The sequence below is a fragment of the Ursus arctos genome, unplaced genomic scaffold (assembly GCF_023065955.2).
Source record: "Ursus arctos isolate Adak ecotype North America unplaced genomic scaffold, UrsArc2.0 scaffold_261, whole genome shotgun sequence".
In the NCBI taxonomy this organism is placed as follows: Eukaryota; Metazoa; Chordata; class Mammalia; order Carnivora; family Ursidae; genus Ursus; species Ursus arctos.
Genome location: NW_026622943.1, coordinates 13742 through 30923, shown reverse-complemented (window position 1 = coordinate 30923; position 17182 = coordinate 13742). Strand labels below are relative to the sequence as shown.

Below are 17182 nucleotides of genomic sequence, written 5' to 3'. Positions count from 1 at the left end.
TCTTATATCCAGGTCAAGGATCTGTGACACATGTGTGCACCTGTGTAACAACTGCTCAGAACAATGCAGAATCTTTCCGTTTCACCTGGGAGAGGTCTCACACTTTTCGAGACAGTCTTCACGCCCTGCATGCAGAACCAAGCTGTGATTTCTGTAACTAGAAATCGGTTTTCCCTGTTCTAGAACTTTGTATAAATGGAATCGTAGAATATGTATTCTTTTGTGTCTGGCTGCTTTCACTCAACAGAAGGTTTCTGAGGTTCACCCATGTCCTTGCATGAACCAGAAGTTCTTTCCTCTTTATTGCTGAGTAGTGCTCCGTGGTATCAATGGGCAATTTATCCATCCTTTTTACTGTTGCAATCTGCGTTCTTTCAGAGATCAGATGTTTTTTTCATATTCACGGCACACAAAACTCAGGGGCCCAGCGTGACTCCCATAATATCACAGACAGGAAGACCCACATGTCAAGATCTGGTTTCTCAAATAGATGCTCATCAGAGAGCGTGGACACGATAAATATACCACAGAAGAGCACGACAAACCATAAAGAGGACAGTCTTGTCTGCCTGAAACAGGCAGATGGAGTTCGTCCAACACACATCTGCTAGTGTCCGTTATACTCCAGCCACTCTTGACAGCAGTAAATAAAACGACACCCTGGCCACCGCGGAACTCACGCTACCAGAGGTGCTTTTGTTATGGAGAGCTGTCTGCACATACTTGCACTTGAACAAGATCATTCTGGTGTGCAGGAGGGCCAGGCACTCCTTTAGTTTGGGGGACCTGGGAAGGCCCCCCAAGGTGGTGATGCTAAAGAGGAGGTGGGACAGCAGAAGGCAGCTGTGTGCAGAGCAAGGACTGCCTTTCTCCCAAGATGACAGCAAGGGTAAAACCATGAGGTGGGAACATTCTAGGGAAAGAAAACCAGTATGGACCTAAGTGGGGCAGATGAGGGAGAGAGTGCAGCGAAAAGCCTCTGAGGGGTTAGGGTATGACAAACATGCAGGACTCTACAGGCATCTATGGCTTTACTGCCCAGAAGCTCCTCATGAGCAGAAGGAAGCATCCCCGGAGATGCAGCCTACCTGGTGGGCCGTGGACCCTTTCTTGTCTCCAGCGCCCTCTCTCCCCCGCTCCCCTGGCCTCTTCTTCACAGGCCCATTTGGGATGAACCCAAGATGCTGGCAGTGCCTTTGTGTTAACACCCCCACAGAGCACTCTCCAGACCTGGCTCGGCTCTCTCTCCACCTCTGCTCTGTCTACTCCTGGTGACCTCAGGCTGAGTGCTTCAGGGAAACTGCCCTTTACCTGCACTCAAGAGTCTGACTTGGAAAAATGATGCAATTTCGGTCCTGTGCAGGTTGGCGCTTGCAAGGCCCCAAAAGAGGGTAAGTCCACCCTAAACCGTGTTACCTTGACACCTCCCCACTGGCCCATCTCCTATCTGTTGCCCCATGCTGGGATTTCACCCAGGATGCCTTCACTGCTATGAATCACACTTGGTCATGTTAAGAGACTGGTGATTTTGCTAGAGAAAAAGTACCATTGGAACCTAGGTTCTTAAAGCATTTTATTTACAGCGTCTGTTCCAGTGGCTTCTCACTTAGCTTTTCTTGTCTCTTTGCTCTAAAGTAGAAAAGTCTGGATCAGGGGTGCCTGGGTGGCGCAGTTGTTAAGCGTTTGCCTTCAGCTCAGGGCGTGATCCTGTCGTTTCAAGATCGAGCCCCACATCAGGCTCCTCCACTAGGAGCCTGCTTCTTCCTCTCCCACTCCCCTGCTTGTGTTCCCTCTCTCGCTGGCTGTCTCTCTGTCTAATAAATAAATAAATAAATCTTTAAAAAAAAAAAGAAAAAAGTCTGTATCATTTCTAATTCCAAGCCACACAAGGACAACTGATAATTTTGTCTTTTTCTTTGGGCGCAAAAGGACATATCTTACCTCCTTTTTCTAACTTACTTGATCTTCAGATGGTCCCTGCGTCTGCGTCAGAGGCAGAGCCTTTAAATATATAAAATCCTTGCCCCATAAGTCATTTGCAACTGTTAGCTAACACTTCAGAAGAAGCTTGGTAACTAGGAGAAATGGGATTCTTGCATGCACTGCCCATAATCTACAGAAGGACCTTGATTAAGGACTTCTATTTCCCCCGAGAAAAGCAATCATTAACGTCTCTGGCTTCACAAAATGATCTGAGTTAAAAACCTTGGCTCTACCATTCCATAGCTGTGTGACCATTTGCAAGTTACCTGCCCACTCTGAGCCTCAGAATGGCAAAGGAATCAAAAAGGTAAAGTGAAGAACCAGACCGGTTGGGGTCAAAAACCAGTCTAATACTTAGTAGCTGTGCAACTTTAGGCAAGTTACTTACCTCAGCCCCCTCATCTGTACAATAGGGATACTAGTAATCTCTACCTCCTAACAATACTGTGTGGATTAAACGAGATAATGAAAGCACACACACATACACACACATACACACACACACTTAGTGCTTCATACATATTATGTGCTTAATGAATCTGAGCTATTTGTATTTTTAAAGTATTATTTCTTTTGGGTGAGTAAGATAAACTATTGACGGCCTGATATCTGCTAGTATAGACATGCCTTCAGATCTCATTAATATTTTAAAAATACTTTGAAATCTCTGAACTGAGGGGACACTCAGAAAGGGGAAGATTTCATTCTTCAGGGTATCACCTCTAAACAGCAGCAGGCGTTGCCTTGATTAGGTAATCAGTGTCCGCCAAACAGCTGAATCATAGCCCCGATTCCTCCTAACGGAAACTCACATGGTCATTGTGCTCACTTTCTATTTTTGAAATATACCTTCATGGATGGAATTTTTGGTGAGGAAGTGAGGAAAAGCCAGGGTTATTTAATTTGGAAACCTTGTGTGCGATCACATCAATTTGGCAAAAATAATTTTTTTGCTCAGAGTTAACTGATTAGAGGTGGGAGAGGAATAATAGCCACTTTATCTAATTCTGAGCAAGAATAAAGAAGTGAAAAGGAATGAAATAAGCCAAATCAACCTGCTATTATTCTAATCAAGTAAGACAGAGCAAGCCAAATCCTGAGTCACCGTCCTGGCCAACTGTTTTTATTGACTTGAAATCACAAAGGATGAAAGCCTGAAATGACCTAGATCACTTTTCTCACAAAGCTGCTTGGTTTCAGTGCCCAGTGCATGAAGCATATCCTGGAATTCCCCGACAAGTGAGGACTGTTTACTTAAGTTGATATTCTGGAAATGGACCTTTTAAGAAGTTGGGAGACAGAGAAAAAACCTAGAGAAAACTTTTGTCAGCCACAGATTAAATAATTTTGTTTTGCAGACTTTGCACGGGACTGATTCTTTAGTGCATGTTTCTTGGATCCAAGAGTAATGATAGTGTGTTTGAGAGAAAATTTTAACACATCATGACAACAAAGTGAAGACAGAAAATGGTGTTTCTTGGCTGATTCAAAGCCAGAGTAGATTCATATATTTTAAAATATGAACAATGTATTTTGGACGCACAAAGACATAGCAATGATGAGACAAATGCCCATTGAACAATTGCGTTCCTTCCAAGGAACTTGCTGTCACTATGCCCACCACCAGAGGGGACCACCATTGTGGATTTGGTGTCTTCCACCCAACAAGCCCACTCACATATACATGTCGTAGAGATCCTCTGTGTGCATACATATACACACACATACGTTGGGGTGAGGCACAGACAGGCACGTTACATGGTAAAGAGTAGGGACTGTCTTTCCTCAGCTTTGCAATTTGCCTGCCTCTGGCCCCCAGGCTAAGGTCTCAACTTACAGGTCCCATAGATGGCTGGAGCCATCCTTCCCTCCAACTGCCTGTCTGTCTACCTGTCGCCTACTTAGGAGCCCGAGGGTTTGTCTTGCTTGAATCTCATGAACTTAATTCACTTCCATTTAGCTTTTCATAACAGTTCCTAGTTTGCTGAATTCAACATTGGCAAAGATCAACTGTGCAAACCCTAGGTATTATTCTGCTAAAACCTTAGCTCATTATTTTGACTGTTTCTCTTATGAGGCTGTGTGCTAGCTTGGGATGAAACACAGATCTGAGAGCAAGTAGTTGATTTGGTGGCGGGGTGGGGGGAGTATCCCAGGAAACATAGGCAGGGGAGTGGGGAAGTGAGACAGGGCGGGTTAGGTAACCCAATAGGGTGCATTATCAAGCAGGGAACCAGTACATTCTTCAGAGTTATTCTACTCCAAAGGTGAGGGAACTGGGATCTTTATCCATCAACTGTTGGTCTGTCACGGGTGCTTCTGAAAGCAACAGCTCTCTGGCATGTCCATGGCATGGATGAAATATGCTCCCATGATGAAAAAAAGGCTTTCAGGCAGAGAGTCACAGTGTTTCACAGGAAGTGGCCTTCGGGTGTAGAGGTAAGTGCAGGGGCAGTTGGGTAGAGCACCTAGAACATCTGCTCCGCTCTTGAGTGAAGATTACCAGAGGAAGTCTTATATTTGCCAGTATTTTCCAACCAAGTTCCAACTTCTCCTCTCGTCTCCCAGAGCCAGTTAAATACAAGCTACTGTTTCCTAAGCGTTCACTTTCCAAAGCAAGAATCATACACACCCTACAAATATTGCATTGAATGCCACACTTTTATTGGAAAAATTCCTTTGCATGGGGATATTGGACACATTTCCAGGGGTCAAGGTTTCTAGAAGGTGGGGACTCTCTCATCAGGAACTCATCAAATGTAGCTTTTATAGCTAAAGAAATGTTCACAGGGGAGGACTGCTAAAATCTGAGTTTATCAGTGGGATCACCACGAGTTTGGTCTCTGGAGTTTGGCTATTCAGGTCCAGAAACTCAGTGTTATCATGTCTGCTTGTGGTTTTCAGGCTCTGAGTAGCTAGCCCATACGAAACAACCCAATTCATAACAGACTTTATAAAAAGTCAGGCACAGTCAGAGCATTGGGAATTGGTAGTTCTTAAATGATACGCTGTACCTTCCAACAGTTTTCCCCTTGGTCACCATTAGACTTACGACAGGTGCACTGTCTCCCCACCTCCACCTTGGAAGTCCTAGATAAACACTGGCCATATCCTACTATCTTACTTGCCTTTTAATCAATCATCCAAGTCCCTCTTACTTTGTAGTAGGGAAAGTGTACTATAGCTAAGTCTATTCTACTGTTCTCATCCCAGCAATTCCTTCCTAAAAATACACCTGGGTCTTGTAACAGAGACTTGGAAAAGCCACTAGTACCACCATCAGCACTTTTATTCCCTACCCCTCAGGACAGCCTCCTTCCCCAGACTCCAAAGTCCAGTGGTCTCTATGTGTTTTCAAAAAGGCAGGGGACATTGAAGGGTGGTCACCAAAGGGTAGTCATGAGAATAACCAGGTGGAAATACGAATTCCTTTAAAGTTTGTGGAGAGCAAGATGGAGTCACTCATGTTGAGCAATACCTTATTTCAGGCAGTGATGCCAGCAACCAAGGGCATTGCAGCTAAGACCAGATATTGTCAAGATATTGCCAAAACTGGCAACAGCTAGAACTGACACCCAGCAGAACCAGAGGACATCTGCAAAGGCCCAAGACTCATTAAATCCTAAAAACGGAGGATTTTTGCAGCAAACTATCTAGATGCTGACCCTTTCATATCTGACCACATCACAAAGGCAGCTGCGCCCAAATGCTCCGCCCGATGGATCTCCGAACATCACAGATCTTCCACTACCTGAACATAATAAGCAGCACGTGCCAAGAGCTGACCCGCGCCAGTCCGAGGCCTTAACTCACAGAACTGACTTCGTGTTTGGTTCGTTAACTTCCAGTTCCCCTGTTCTGTCTTGTTTGTTGTGCAACTTGTCTTATGCTTTGCTTTGTGTGACGTGTAAGACGCCAAGTTAACATGTAATGAAATGTCATTAGTTTGGAATCTTGAGCCCGCTTTATCATTATTGTCACCTTGCTTTATGACGGAATGAAGCGGGCATTGGGGAGAGACAGAACTTGCGTGTGCGCCGTCATAGCGTGCTCACAACCACGTTGCAAAAGGACTGAGGATCATGCCTAGCAGCAGTCACTCCTTGTTGAAGAGGCAGGCTTCCTCTGCTTCAGTGACCCAGGGCTTAATAATGCTGCCTCATCAGACCCGAGAGCTCCTTCAAAAGGCTCCCTTTTCCATTGTCAAGGTTGATATTTACAAAATAACTTCCATGGTAGATTAATGGTCATAATTCTTTTTGTGTGTGTGTACTGATTTATTGTCCACAAAGATGGAAGTGAGGGAAAAGGGGGAGACAGGAGGGGACCTACTCTCCCACTGGAACTCTGGGGCCCACTGAGGCTCCATTACTGGGGATTTCAGGGTGCCTAGCCATTGCAAATTCTTTCCCCATCAGAGGTCCCTGAAAGAGCCCCGTACGCCTGCTCCAGACCTGTTCATGCACACTAGTCCTCACACACAGACACACACACACGGAGGCAATAAATATGTTCCATACCAAAAGTGCTCCCAGCCTGACATTTCAGGTGGGGCCCCGAAAGGGAGGTCTTGTAAGTGCTCAGTTTCTTCAGGGATGTGGAGGAAGAACTGGGGAGGGGAAGGGCCAGACTCTGCTATCTCCATTTCCTGGTTTGAGGCAATTGGGGTTTTCCCTGGAAGAGAGGGTGGGGAAACCAGCCATTTTTCTAAAGGCCCTGGGCTGCCCTTATCCAGCCAGAGCCCAGGATAGGGGCTTTCCCCCACCCTGCCTCAAATATTCTTGGACCCTCCAGGGGAGGGAGAAGCAGAGTGCTGTGCTTAAAGCTAATACTGATTTGGTTGGCAGCAGCAAGAGGACTGCCTGGGGCAGGGGAGGGGGCAGGAAGGGGGGCGGTGTCTCACCATCCCGGGGTGATGCTCACAGTAACTGGTTTTTCCCTGGCCAAGAAGGAGGGGGCAAGAGAGGCCAGCCCAGCAAGCGGGAGAAGTGCCTTTTAGCTGCATGGGGAGAAGCCCTTGGTACTCAGAAAAGATGGCCCCAACAGCTGGTCCCAAAAGTCCCCAGTCCCTAGCCTTTGCAGCCAGTGCCCCACCACTGAGCACTGGAAAGGAGGAATGATTCTCAGCAATGGGCTGCCTGGTCACTAGGCAACTCTCCAGCAACCGGGACGGTGGCCTTGGCGACCGCTCTGGTCCACTCTGGTCCCCTCCGTCGCCGGGGCTCGCCCTCAGCATCCTGGAGCCCAGCCCTTCATGACCGCGGTCTCGCCCCACCCGGCTCAGAGGCACATTGATCTGCTTGGAGAGCTCTCGCTCCAGGTCCAGGATGAGGGTGTCGAAGTCTTTGAGGTTCAGGTGCGGGTTGAAGGGCACCTCGAAGTCGTCGTTGAAGTCCACGGCGCCCGCTGGCTCGCCCACCTCCTCGTCCTCACCCTCGCTGTAGCTGCCCGTCACGTGGTCGTAGTCCGGCCTGGACAGAAAGTCCTGCCTGCGCGGCAGGATGTCCAGTCCCCAGACGCTCTAGTCACCCACTTAGCGGTTGTTCGGGGGCTCTCGGGGCCGCCCCGGCCGCGGGGCCGACCCACCACTTCGGGGCGGCGAACGGCAAGTGCAGCGGCGCCTGCCCTTTGGGCCGCAGGCATGGGGCGAGGTCCGGAGGCTCCGGGGGCCTGCGGGGATCTGGCCAGGCCTGCGGCAGGTAGTGCAGCACCTGGATGTGGCGCTTGAAGTCCACTGCGTTGGTGAGGCCCGGGCCGCGCTGCGGATCGGGGCCTGGCGGGAGCCTGGCGCGCAGGCAGCAGCACAGGACCGAACCACATGGCCAGATTCTGCGGGGTCGTGCGGTTGTGGGCGTGGAAGGAGGAGACGAGGCGCAGGTTGTCCAGAAGTGTCAGCGTGGCCCTCTCCATGAAATGTCATTAGTTTGGAATCTTGAGCCCGCTTTATCATTATAGTCACCTTGCTTTATGACTGAATAAAGCGGGTGTTGGGGAGAGACAGAACTTGCGTGTGCGCCGTCATAGCGTACTCACAACCACGTTGCAAAAGGACTGAGGATCATGCCTAGCAGCAGTCACTCCTTGTTGAAGAGGCAGGCTTCCTCTGCTTCAGTGACCCAGGGGTTAATAATGCTGCCGCCTCAGACCTGAGAGCTCCTTCAAAAGGCTCCCTTTTCCATTGTGAAGGTTGATATTTACAAAATAACTTCCATGGTAGATTGATTAATGGTCATAATTCTTAACCCTTCTCTGTATCTATTCCTTTTGCCCTCCTCCTCTCACTCTTGGCTTAGCCTTGTGAGTTGCTTTGGCCAATAGGATAATGGCAAACATGACAGGCAGGCTTAAAAGTGCTTAAAACGGCTTGTGCGATTGATTTTGCTCACTTCTGCCCTGTGTCATCACCAGTAGAAGGACATGTCCAGGCTAGTCCCTGGTCCCAGGAAAAGGATGAGGAAAATATGGACCAGAGCAGAGTTACCTCAGTTGTCCCAGGAAAGGCCACCCTAGATCAGCGACACCAGATCAGCCAAGATAAGGGATCTCAGCCAAGAGCAGCTAAGCCTGACCCAGATTGGATGAACCCCATAGGCCTGTGAGCTGAATAAATGTTTATTGTCGTAGGCCACTGAAGTTCTGTGGTAGGTTGCCACGCAACACTGTGGTGATATAGATAAATGATATGCCCTCTTCCTGACTCTTCTGGAGCTCCATCTATGCTCCTGCCTGCTCACCAGCTGCAAGGAACTAGTTACAAGTCCAGTACATTTTACAGTGCTTCCTGTAATATGGAATGAATCAAAAGTTAATGTCTCGAGTCAATTTCTGTTGACTTGCGTATCTCAGGCTCCTTGGTGCTTTTCCTATGGATATTCGCTTAATTAATCTGTAAATACCTCCCGATGTCCTTTGTGGAGACAAACTCGGAATTTTCTTTCCTTGTTGCCAGCACCCAAACCCTTGGAGCTTCTTCTTCTGTCTGCCTCGACCTCTGGAAGACCATTCTCCCCCCCTTCTTGTCACCTACATTTCTAATCCTTGGTGAGAAAAACAATCCCTGTCAGGCCAGTCATCTTCGGGGTGGGGGCAAAAATCTCTTTATCATGTAGACACAAGGCTTGTTTAGAGTCACAGGGATGAGCCACAGAGAGTCACAAGCTCAAAGAATTTTAGAACCGAAGGATGTTAGAGATAAGCCAGTGGATGCAGTGTGTGGCTTTGTCCAGCTGAGGAGATAAGTCTTCAGGATTTGTTAGTTCCAGATCCTTGGGGCCATCAGCACACACCTTCTCTGTTTCAGCTACTTATTGGTATGTGACAAATCATCTCCAAACTTAGTGGTACACTCCAACACCTTTCCGTTTAACCGTTCACAATCCTGTAATTTGGGTAAGGCTTGGCTAAGACAGTTCCTCTCTGCTCTACATGGCTGATAGGTTTGACTAGGGCTCAAGGGTGTCCTTGCAAGATGGCCCCGCTCTCAGGGCTGGGAAGTTGGTGTTAACTATTGGCTTGAAGCTCAGCTGAGGCTGTTAGCCAGGAGCTTCAGTTCCTTTCTAGGTGGTTGCTCCACGTGGCTAGATTAGACATCTCACAGGGTGGCAATCTCCAAATAGTCAAACTTCTTACATGGTGACTGGCTTCTTCCAGTGTGCAAAAATGAAAGCCAGCAGGCGTTTTTAAGGCTTAGAATGGACACTGGGACCCTGTCACTTCCTCTATGTTCGATTGGTTAAAGAAGATTCCAGAATCAGCTCAGATTCAAGGGGAAACAAAAAATACAGGGGTATAAACACTGGGATTGTGGTTCGTTGAGAACGACCATTGTGAAAGATTAGCCCACTCTCCTTCCAGCTTTTACTAAAAATTGAGCTTCCACTGACCTTTCTAGCCAGCAAATAATGTGGTTAAGGTGAACATTGGCCCAGGAATCAAGACACCTGAACTTCTTACCTAGCTTGACTATTAATTAACTTTAGAGATTTGGAAAAGTGACCTGACTCTGAAGTTTGCCTGGATAAACTCTAAATTAGCCTCTGGTTCTAAAGGCAGTAAAGTCTTGGTAAGTTTTAGTTCCCGGGCAAGCCTTTGCATTCTCCTTCATGAGTCTTTCCCACTCTTTTTGAACTGGTCTATCTTGATCTCCAGCTGCCAGGAGACCAACCAGGTCATTTATTTACTTCTTATGCTCTGCTGATCTAAGTCCTTCTGATTCGTCCTTTTGACCTGCTTCTTGTGAGCTGGATGACCTTGGGCCAGCCACACAACTTCTCTTAGTCTAGATGAAATGGGGATGAGAACCCCAGCTTCACGGGCTGTGCTGAGGATTGAATGGGAGAAGGTGCACAAAATTGCTTTGCAATATGGTACTGGGAGGAGATGGCATTGTCCAGCCCCCCTAATGCCACCAGCACATGTTGGATTCAGGTAAATGTTTCCATCCCCAGGTCTGGGGACAACCAACCACTAACCAACTTTGGTTCTTATTTTTCCTTTTTATAATGAGGGAATACACCTGTCAGTCACATTTTACTCTCAACACGTTCTATGACTCCAGGATTTCCTTGCTGATGACACTCGACAATTAGGTGAAATTATTTCGCCTACAGCTATAGTAGGCAATATCCCACCCAGGGCTGAGGTGGAGCAGGGCAGAATTATACAAAGGTAAAGTAAATGAGGGGCTTCTCTTAATACTTTCTGAAAGTTAAAAATAAAAACAGCTTGATATTTATTTTGTAAGCTGTCATCTTTGGAGAGTTTACCCAACCAGATAGTGAGCACCTCAGGAACAGGGATCTTGTCCTTTTTTTTTTTTTAATCTCTATCTATTCAGTGAATAAATGCCCATCAGAAAGAAACTCAGCAAATGCTTTGTAAATAAATGAATGAATGAGAAAAGCCTCAGATTGTGAAAAGGCTCAAAAAAAAAGGGGGCTTATTATTTTGATTGTTAAAATGAATATTTAAGTGACGGAGAAAAATGTCAATTGGCATCTTTTGGATAGATTATTTAAACCAAACCTTTCACACTGCAAGGCGTTACTTTGTTGTTTTGTGACTGTTATAGCGAAATTATTAATTTGATTTATTATAATCTGATTTATAATCATCTGAATTATGACTATAACTTTTGAGAAGACCCATAAAGTATTCATGGCTTTGGTCTTACAGGAATCAGAGGAAGTAAAATATGCCCCGAAACAAACTGCTGAGTCACACATTATGTCCTTTCCCTTAGCCCGCATTCCTAATCCGGTATCATTGACCACCGGGAAAAGAGCAATATTTCACCTGGTATGATGGCGGCATCAGTGAATATGCCCCTCCTTCCCGAGGAGTACTTGTAACAAATGTGTGAAATAAAGGGTTCTGGGATATTACTTCGACCTGTTTTGATGGTGTTCAGATTCGATTATGTAAAACCACGAGAAACCACAGCTGAGTAAACCTCTCCTATTCAACACATTTAGAAATCAAGTGTGCACAATCTTAGCAAGCAGAATTGCCTTGTTTGTATTTTCTCGGAGTAGAGGAGAAAAGAAAAAAATAATAATCATCATTGAACAACATTTTTGTACCAAGCATTGTGTTCAGTTCTTTTTATACTCATTTACTCCTTAGAATAAATAGCCCAACGTGAGTTTCTCTCCATTTTATAGATGAAGAAAACTGAGGCTTGGAGAACTGAGTCAACCCATTTCAGATTACACAGCTAGTAAGGGGGAAGGACTGAGATTCAGAGCCTTTGCTTTTGCTGTCTTCCCATCCTGCTTCTACAGAGTCAAAAGAAATTCACTTGTCTCTTCCAGCTTTGGCATCATCACCTTTTACTCTCATTTGGCCCTCTGTTTTTATAAGGCTACAGGAACATACACCCATTATTGCAACCCCTACATTATGCCGAGTACAACCACAAGCACAAACTTGGGTGGCAACCACACAAAACCACACCAGAATGCTTCTGGTGATCTTCACACAGCCCATTGCATTTTCCCCCTTGCCCCGCCTGTGGTGTGCTCATCTCCTTTCTCCAGTTCAGGTGTCACCTCCTCCAGGAAGCCTTCTCTGATACTCCCCTCATCTCTAGTGCCCAGTCCTCCTGGTATCTCCCAAAATGTCCTGCATGCATTGCTCTTATTACTTATTATTATCTAGTTAGGTGTCCATCTCCCACATTAGACTGTGAGCTCTCTGAGGTCGGGGCTACATCTGGCTTCTCAGCTAGACTATGACTACTCTGGGGATTGAGACTGTATCCTCATTCTATTTGTAACTTCATTGCTGTGTATAAACTAGCACAGAGTAGGGACTCAGTTAAGTCTATTGATTGGATCAAAAAGATTACCAAAAAGGACTTTAAAACATGATAAAAGTGTGGCTAATGGAGGGGTTCTTCAATTCAGAGAAAAGAAGGATAATAAAAACATAGTAAAAAGGATAATATAAAAGGAGGTACTTAGTAATGTTCCCTGTGGCATTTGAATTCTTCAAATGTTTTGACTACACAGAAACAACATGATTCAATTCTTTGCAATTAGTCACTATGATGATTTTAGTAATTGCATAATTCACACATATCCTATATCTTAAGTGACATCAGTGGTTTCCCAGTTAAAATTTGGGGAAAAAACTATCAAATGTAAGTCTTCCTTAAAGATTTACTGACAGCAGTAAACTGTGTCTTCCATCTTGTACTAAAGTACAGATCTTAATTATAAATCATTTTCATATTCCAGGGCATATGTTAATTTATGTCAAACAAATCATCGCTTATGATTCACTTTGTTCTTGTTTTTGTTATGGTTCACTCTTTACTGTTGTTGTTATTTTAGCTGCTCAGCATCCAAAATCCCTTCCTCCAATAATACGCTCCATTGTGCTTTGGGGGTATGTCCTATCTTTATAGTCTTGGTATACAAGCGGCTTAGCTAGAGAGATAGCACCTCAGATTTTCTGACCCAGGGCAGCCAGGTGGGTGGACACATGCGCTAGGCACCCAGCTAAGGCTTAGCCAACCGGACGTTCTTGAGACTTTGAGTTTGAAGATGAGCAGGACGGTGGGAGGTCTTTCCTTGTCACGGAAGCCTTGGTATGCTGACCCATGTGCTCTGCTCTATGACTTGTCCAGGCCTCCCAGAGCTGCCTTGGTATCTAATTTTCTAGTTATTTTCCAAGCCTGGATCTCCAAACTCCCATTGATTTTGGGAGCCTGGTATTCTTTGGATGAATCATCTTTACCTAAAAAGCCAGTCAATTTTTGTTGCTTAAAACTGAAAATGCTGTCTGAGACATCAGGTAAAAGCTTTCTCCATTTAGGACATATGTTTACATGTAGATTAGCAAAAAAAAAAAAAAATTGTATTCTTGTTTTGTGGTTAATAGGCATTATTGTTCTCTAAGAATTATTTTGAGATTCATTTTTCTGAAAATTATAGGAATGTATAAGTAAAACTGTGTGATGGGTTTCTCCATTTTGAATGAATAGTTTTTGTTGACATTCTATAATCTACATTCATTTTTAGAAAATCTAGCACCTGGTTCTAAGTTAGGGAGTAAATCTCATCTAATATTAAACCTAATGGTGGCCTTTTGTGTATTGGGGGAAGAGGTGAGGTAATGAGCACATTTTCACAGGTTTCTCACCTATGAAACTTCATCTCTCTCTAGCCTTTGTACATCATCCGTCTATTCAAGTTGTATTTACTGTTTACATAGTTTCCATGATTCCTGATTTTTCCAACATTATCATTCAAATATATGGTTTTTTTTTAATTTATAAAAGTTCTTCTGATACTTACTTATGGGCTTATATTTTTTCTAATGTTGACGTGTTTCCACGATTCACCATGGAAATATTAATACTATTCTGACGATTAAAAACATGAAAATATATCCAAAGCAAATGACATTGTGGTTGAAATGCACAGCTGTGAATACATCTGCTCGACTAAATTTAGAGAAACGATTAGGTTCTTTTCCCTTAAGGCATTGCTTTGTTATCGCGCATCCATCAGACATATCAACATGGCTAGTATATTTTCAAAAACTTTTTCAAGTCTGTCCTGAAGTGAAATTCTCATATAAAATGATTTATAGTCAAGTTCAAAGGTAAGTATTAGATCTCTTCCTTTGACAGATATTTGGAAAGAAAAGAAACTATTAGGAAATGTTTTTGGAGGAGAAGAAAATCTATTTCCAGTGTCTACAGTAATACATCCTCTGGAAAACGAGGACGTTGGGTTTCTTGTTTCGTAAGTGTTGAGTTTGGCATTTCATTCTCACAGAGGGGCGTCCCTTCTTCCTTAGGGATTTTAGATAGGTGCAGGTTCTCAGGGGCACGACATACACATCGAATGAATTCAGCATTTCAGGGTAAAAGCCGATATTAGAGAAAAATTGCATTTATTAGGTCGTAGCTTTTTGTTTTTTTAAAGAAACTAAGAATGCAAAAGTCGAATGATCAATAAAAATAGTCTGTGTCCCTGGGGTGCCCAGGGGCTGGCTCTCGGGGGCAATAGCATTCAAATGAAGATGCGCAGTATGTCTGACGCGCGAAGAGATCTGACTCCTGAGCACAGGCACCGTGAGCTCATCTGATAGGAGAATCTGCAGCTGGACGTTGAATTTTTCCATATACTAGAATTAATAGAATATTTATCACAACTGGGATTAATGTGCAGGCACAAGATATTTTAGTCAATCTGAAAAAACCCCAAATCCTTCCAAACTGAAGAGAGAGATACGCACACAGACACAGAGAGAGAGCACAAGCGGGGGGAAGGCAGAGGCAGAGGGAGAAGCAGGCTCTCTGCTAAGCAAGGACCCCGGGACCATGACCTGAACCAAAGTCAGACACTTAACTGACTGAGCCACCCAGGCACCCCGGAGTTCTACATTTTCATCTGTAAGTAAAAGCTAGGTGTAATGGATGAGATTAATTTAATGCACGGATACCTGTTTCTAATACTACCAAGTTTTGACAGTGTCACATATTTACTGTATGTTGTCCTTTATCTCTTCATTTATTTAGTTGTTCTGCCCCTCAACTAGATTGAAAGCCTTGGAGGACAGGAGACTGCATCTTATACATCTTTTTATCTCCAAGTTTTAGATTCATGCCTTGCACATAGCAGGTCCTCAATAAATGTTCGATGCCAGTGGCAGGTTGCTGTATGATAGACAATTTGAATTCCCTAAGGCAAGTGCGTCCTACTTTTTTCAATCAAAGATATCTTCTAAGGGGATGGGGCAGCGAATACTCTGACGTACTATGTACAACCAGGTACAGGCTAAGTACTGTGACAAAGGCACTCAAAATGCCTTAAAAGAAAAGGCTAGTTCTCTCTTGCAACAGTTTTGGAGGGTTTGTGGCCCTTTTTGAGATGTCATCTGGGGACCCAGGCTGGCATCATCTTGAGTGTGGGGCTTCCATATCTAGATCCGAGATTCATCCATGTTATTGGGTTTATTAGTAGTCCATTCCTTTTTAGAGCTGAATAATATTCCTTTGTATGAATACATCCTGGTTCTATCAATGCTATTTGACAACTCTAAAAATAGAGAGGCTCTAACAACTAGAAGATATGTTTTTGCTTGCCTGGATGAGATAAACAGGACTATTTTAGCTTTCATTCCATTTTATTTAACAAACTTTAAGTGAGTGCTTCTAGAGGCCATATATTATGCTAGTTATGAGAATAAAAAGCTATGTAAATCTCTGGCTTTTCCCCCAACTTACAGATTCCCCTGAATGAGAAAAAGTTGTGTTGTCCCAATTGGATGGAAAGCATATGATTTTAAACAGCCAGCTTAAGTACTCGCTCCAATGCTGTCAAAATTTGGAGCATCAAAGGATCCAGATGCCAGTAAATAATCCTACAGATCTCTTGTAAGGAATCTCCAGGCCATTTTCCATCTCAAAGCTTTGCTCCAGGTTACAGGCTCGTAGCCTTACAAAACATACCAGTCTGAGAGTCAGGTCCCTCAGGTTCTGGTTCTGCTACTGGATTGCTATGCAGCCTTGCACAACACAGAGAACATGCACTTCCTGCAAAGCAAGACACAAGATCCTAAAGAGCCCTCGGAGCAAGGGACTCGAATACCCCAAGTGAAGCTGGACCCCACAAACCAAGGGGACTGGCTGGACTCCTCACCCAGCGTCTAGGGATGTCCTTCCTGACGCCAAACCCATTTATTTTAGGGTGAAATTGGACCTCTGGTTTTAGTGTGGTCAAAGGGACTTCCCTCCTTGGTGTGAATCTAGAAGTCAAAAGGCAAAATAGTTTTCATTTTAAAAGCCTTGAAATTTTCTTACTGAGATGTTCTTGTTCAAGTGATACTAGAGGAACCTCGGTTGGTAGAATGGACCAAGGGGTGAAGCTTTGGGAGCACTGGGCCTCTCCGGGGGTGGGGATGGGGGTGGGGGTGCGGGGTGAGGGGAGTGGTCAGAGGCCATCCAGCCTTTGGGGGACACCGGAAAGGTAAGTCACCGCGCCTCGCTCCCTGGAGAACTACATTTCCCTAAAGGCCGTGCAGCACACAGCAAGTTGAGGAGGAATGACGTGCTCAGACCCAGCCCATTTACTTCCATCGTGCCTAAGACACACCACCCTGATTGGAGGGCTCTGTCGCAGTGCATCCTGGGACTTGTAGTACAGCGTGTTCATGCTCCAAGCTCCTTTGTGATTCGCGGTGCCGACTCTGCGCTCCAGGCGCGCCCTCGCGAGGCGGATCCAAATCGCGTGCGCGTGCGCCGCGCTCTTAGGGCCGACCGGCGCCCCCCGCGGGGCGGGGCCGTAGTTTCCGCGCCGACACCGCCTTCCTGCCCCGCCCCTCGCCGTACCCGGCCCGCCCCTCCTTCCTGGAGCCAAAGTTGAAGCGGCGGCGGAGGCAGCGGCGGCAGCCCGGCGGGGGGCGGCGAGTGGCCCGCGCGCCACACGCACCAACCCAGACAGTATGTAGTGATTAGCGCAGGGCAGGCGCCTCCTGCCCCGCCGGCGGGTCCCGGGTTCCCCGCAGCGGGATGTTCTCCCGAAGGAGCCACGGAGATGTGAAGAAGTCCCCCCCAGAAGGTGCTGGACCCCAAGAAGGACGTGCTGACGCGCTTGAAGCACCTGCGGGCGCCGCTGGGTGAGGAGCGCTCTGGGGCGCCCGGCTCGGGGGCACCTGCCCGGACGTGGGCCGGACGAGGGTCGGG

At 45.8% G+C, this 17182-nt stretch overlaps 1 long non-coding RNA gene across 1 annotated transcript; it reads left to right on the top strand.

The window, feature by feature from the left end:
* Nucleotides 1–6: 6 nt before the first annotated feature.
* On the top strand, nt 7–2925 carry LOC130541871 (uncharacterized). The gene is made up of 2 exons (XR_008955946.1): nt 7–1391; nt 1636–2925. It is a non-coding gene; the product is annotated as an uncharacterized LOC130541871 (long non-coding RNA).
* The last annotated feature ends 14257 nt before the right edge of the window (nt 2926–17182 follow it).